The sequence below is a fragment of the Erythranthe guttata genome, chromosome 11 (assembly GCF_056151865.1).
Source record: "Erythranthe guttata isolate IM_541 chromosome 11, IM_541, whole genome shotgun sequence".
Lineage (NCBI taxonomy): Eukaryota > Viridiplantae > Streptophyta > Magnoliopsida > Lamiales > Phrymaceae > Erythranthe > Erythranthe guttata.
In genome coordinates this window covers 7,045,264-7,050,700 of record NC_142543.1, presented here as the reverse complement: position 1 = coordinate 7,050,700, position 5,437 = coordinate 7,045,264, and the positions used below count along the sequence as shown (strand labels likewise).

Below are 5,437 nucleotides of genomic sequence, written 5' to 3'. Positions count from 1 at the left end.
TTTGAACATAATTAAATGTCACTACTATTATATATGTCACGTGAGTGACAAGAAGCCTAATTAGTAGCTGACGATTAAGGATTGACTGAATATGAATTCTAGAAGTGCCTTCTCCGATCTTCAGAGGAGCGTAAACTATATTTGAATTTCCCATAATAATTTCAATAGATTTCTTTTGGATTAAGTTGATCTCGGTTTCCCACTGATCTTGGTTTCTAAGAATTCATGAACTGTCAAAAGACGTATAGTCTTTCGAATATGAAGACTAACCCATAATCCAAAAAAAATATGCATGTATTTAAGAGGCTTTTAATATGGCTTACAAATAAAAACATAGTTCTAAATTTCTCACGTTACTAAGAAATTCACTATTATATTATTTTGTATTTGCCATGGGCTCATCGTAGTGTTTCTATATATTGAACCAAAATTCAATATATAACACCGAACCAATTAATCGTCCTAAGAAAATAAATGAAGAACTAAATTTTCTTCCAAAAATTCACTTCATTTATTAACTCACGAATTTCCTCAATTAAAATACATGTTTTAAATTCCTCCATCGAAAGGCAATACTCAATATATTATTATAGGTCGATTAATCCTAGCAAAGTGAGTCTACAAAGTGGATCTAAGGAATATATCATTAATTGCTAGAGAATCAAGCAAACATATTTAAACTATCAAGAAGGACATCCTTAAGAACTCTAGATTGTCACTTAAAATGGCTTCCTCGAGCCAAATTTTGAAATCAACCGACAATCCATCACTATGAAGAACCGGTAGGCTACGGAGTGTAGACAGACTACAAGTTTTCAATAGATAGACATGTAAAACATCTTTAATTTTATTATCATTCCAATTCGGCGGTCTTGGAAAGTAAAATTAAATAGTCGGTTATATTGGTCCAATAAAATATAACAGGGACTTCGGAGTGAAGTATAGATATAATTATATTTTATTGTTAAGCGTTTAACCATCAAGTCATCTTTAAATCAATTGTTCTATGATATCCGTCGACTCGAAGTGAGACAAACATATCACTACAATTTCTTTAATAATTATCTGTTACGAGACTTTTCTAGATAAGTCTATAATTAAAAGTGCCCGGAGTGGGAGCGAAATTCGATAAATCTCCTTTCTCACAATTAATTAATTTATCTTAAAGCCTATGATGGAGACCTTAGGATTTATACGTAATAAACTCCCCGATACACTTAATATTTTAAAAAATATTTTTCATGAGGGAATCTATGAAAATAATTATCATGCTCAATTTCTAGATTCTCTAATTATATGTCTTTGGACTTTCAATTCATTTTAAATTGATTATTCTATGATATCTATTTTCCACCACATGGAGAAAATAATGTATCACTATAATCAATTCCAAACTATCCGTTAGGAGATTTTTCTAGATAATGTCTATAATTAATTATGCCCGGAGTGGGAGCGAAATTCGATAAATCTCCTTTCTCATAATCAATTATATCATCTAAAATCTATGACGTGTCCAATATAATTAATCATATAAATACTATAGGCACCTATTGAGTGTTTTCAATTTATGTGTTGTCTAGTCATTTATATCATGGGATCCTATTAATACACAAATTAATCATCATATATATAACAAACATAGAAAAACAATCATGATTATGACGCCCACCACCGTAATACACTATATACTTTTTTTTTTTTTATGAATACTATGACTACTAATTAATATAGCAACTTCAACTTAACTACTTAACATTAAAATTAAATACAAGTGGCAATTAAAGCTCGCAACTAAACTCGTATACATAGTTCTTGAATTACAACCATTCTTAAATACAACATCACTCTATTAAACTCTATAAAACTTCCAAGTAACTTTACTCCTAATTGCAGTCAACACAAACGTCCACTTATAGCACCTGCCACTGAGAATAAGATGGAAAATAAAGGAGGAGTAAGTCCAAGTGGACTTAGTGAGGAGTACAAGGGAAAAACAGTCGAATCAAATAATAATCACAATATAAGTGTTCAACTTGGAATTGGAGTTGTAATTGGACCATCTAGAGAATGATCGTTCGATAAGGAATAAGAGGCCAACGTATAAGGCACATCACTATGGTCAGAATAAACAATACAATCAATATGTACAGGTAAAGAACAATACTCAACGGGTAATTCCCGGATATCAATTATGTATTTCGTGGAGATTCCCACGATAACAATTTAGGATATCAAATATGAGACCATGGAGATTCCCATGGTAACAATTTGTTCATGTACCTGTACCTGCCTTGTGACTCCCTTAGCCGTAACTACCTTATAACACCGATCAGGGAGCTACCCTGCTAATCGATCAATAGGCATGCCCGGGCGCATGCCGATCCATCCATCAGCACAGTTAACCTCCAACTATGCCAATGGTCTAGATCCAATATGGGTACTGTCGAAGAGACCATCCACCGTCGGCCCAATACCGCCCAGCAGTCTTTTTCCAACTGGTCAATTATCCTTAGGGCGTCCCCAAAGGAATCAATGATATAGAGATACGGATATGCTACCGACTATCTCAATTTACATTTTGAATCCCAATAATGAATTCCACTTTGGAAAGAGTCAATATCATAGTTCAATAAGTCTTGGGATTTCAATAACAAGTGACAATAATATGTAGTCACGAATTCACAAGTCAAGAAAGGTACGATCAATGGTTTCAATAAGAGAGTGACCACAATTCATGATCGTATAACAATTGATGAAGATGGATCTCAATCAACAATAGTCTACGGTTAAAATTGAATCCGTAGTTGAATAGCTCGAAAGACAAGTGGTTCCAAAGGATCAATGAGAAGTCAAGATATGAACGATCCATCAATTCACAGTAGGTACGAAACGAATGATTTAATGGATAAACAGAATAATCCTAAATGGTCCAAGAGTCGGGAAAATAACGATTTACGTTTATTGAACCACTGTAGAAACAAATCAAATGATTTAATGAGTCATAATAGAAGTGGTTCCAACTAGTATACAAGTCAATATGTGAAACGATTGACAATTGATTGAGAATCGGACTGAAACTCCAAATTATTCAAGAATCGATAAAAGAGCTCGATTGAGTAGTCAAAAAATCTGGATAATAAATTATTGAAATAAGTCTCGAATCAAGATGAGAACTTATTTGAATCGTTCGAGGAAGAAGATACGAACCATTAAGAGAATTCCGAATAAATAATTATTTTCAACAATTCAAGAATCAAAATATAATATGATAGGCAACAAGTAAGATATATCACATTTAAGTGATCAAGAAGCAATAACAGATATCTTATTCTCAGTGTGCATTTTGTTTTTTCCAAGAAATAATAGTGAAGAAATAGAGATCCTCACATGGAGTCCAATGCAAGTGCTATAAATTATCTTTACGCTCAAGCAACTCTCAAGTCTTGAGCGAGAGCTTTACTACACTCAATACCTATAAAAATATTTATCACTTAATAAGATTCCAAATACTTATTAAATGAATTCATATACATACGATATTTCCTAGTTTTCTTTATGTCCTTAAGGCCGAAAAACTTACTAATTCTAATTTAATTAATCCCATAACCCGACATCTAAGCACAACACATAATTATTTCATTTACCGAACCGGGCCGCAAACCCATAGAATTAACTCATTTTATTAGAAGAGTTTCTCAACCTAATAATAAAACTAACATGCTGCCACAGTTCATTTGAAAACCCATAACAGGTTCCACGTTTATCGAAATTGATCACATGATACGCAAATGAAAGCTAACAGAAAATCCTACGAGTTCACAGAAGGGTCTAGTACCAAATTCTGAACCAAAAATAGCAGAAACAGCCTCAAACCAACATTACAGAACTGCAAGGATTTTGGAAAGATTATTTCTGGTACAGCTTATTTGAAAAACCATAACAAATTGCATGTATCTCGAAACAGACCAAATGATATATCAAATTAAAGCTAACAACAAGATCTACAAGTTCACTGAAGACAACACTTTCAAATTATGAGTGAAACATTGCTAAAACAGCCCAAGAAAATGATAACAGAAACTACCAGGATTTGACAAAAAATCATTTTGGCAGTATTTTTTTGAAAAATCATAATAATTCGAAATATTATCCAATTTTGACAAATCACGTACCAAATTGAACATAACGTCTTCATCTACAACTGAACTGAAGACACTGACCTCAAATTATGACTCGAACGCATAGGAAATAGTCTCGAAAGATAAGTCATATGAACTGCCAGAATTTTGCAGATGGAACTACCCTGTTTCCCCCCATCAAACAAACCTTAAAAATGGATCAAACCAAGCAAGATTCAGAGTATCCTTAAACTTCCCCATACTATCTACGATTTATAAGAAGGAACTGCTTTAAAATTCAAATCCCAAAACCCCCAAAATCTGCCCCGAAAACAGGAGCGGCATAAGGTTTTTAATTGCAGAAATTTCAGAAATCATTGTCACAACTGTCGGATGAAAATCAACTTTGTACAGAGGTATAACTTTGGGGAAAAAATCGATATTCCTGTAGTATTTAGTCTGTTCTATAACTTTCCAGGAGAAATAAATCCGAAATACGAAGCCTAAGTACCTCAAATCGACTCTTGAAACTTCAGCAGCAGGTTGGACTTCTCGTTGAACTCCGGCGACCACCACCTGAGACAACAGCCGGAAACCACCACCAAATTGAAGCTTACATCGAGGGCTTTCGAATGATATATCCTGATCGCTGAAACCCGCCAGGAAAATCGTCAAGTCAACATCTTTCCCTCGGTTTGTTGAAACCTAGCTTATCTCCAATCTTCTTGATTTCTCTCTCAAATTATTTCTTCGATAAATCTCTTGATTTCTCTTCGAATTCTATGTGATTGTGGATGATGATTCTATTGATGAGAAGAGGAATTTATAGGCAGAAGTGAAGTTGGAAGACGCTATTAATCGGATGAAGATGACGAAGAGAAAGTCTGACTCACTCCCTCCTTTCTCAGTTATCCGATTAATCCAGCCCACTTCTTAAACTTGATTGCCAAGTTTTCAATTATAGCATTATTTATGCTTATGCCCCAATATTATCTCATAATAATACACCAGCCCCAAATCTTATTATTAAGTACAATAAACTCTCAAAGAAATCTCATAAACATAAATTACTGGGTGTTACAATGATAAATTTATCATGTTCAACACAATCATCTATGTTATCTAATTATAGACCATGGTATCACATAAAAACATTTATAACCAAATATAATTCACATAGATGAACATGAATATAATAAATTAAATGCAAATTCATGCATGTCCAAATTCCATGTTGTCCAATTATATGTCATGGATATCACATTAACAAATTAAGCCCAAATATAATAAACATGAATAATGCATGCAATCATGCTTAT

The 5,437-nt window shown here is 33.3% G+C and overlaps 1 long non-coding RNA gene across 1 annotated transcript; it reads right to left on the bottom strand.

Moving 5' to 3' along the window:
- Positions 1 to 1,728: 1,728 nt before the first annotated feature.
- Positions 1,729 to 5,032, bottom strand: LOC148766893 (uncharacterized). The gene is made up of 2 exons (XR_016034349.1): positions 4,630 to 5,032; positions 1,729 to 1,925 (listed from the first exon to the last, which is right to left on the bottom strand). It is a non-coding gene; the product is annotated as an uncharacterized LOC148766893 (long non-coding RNA).
- Positions 5,033 to 5,437: the final 405 nt, after the last annotated feature.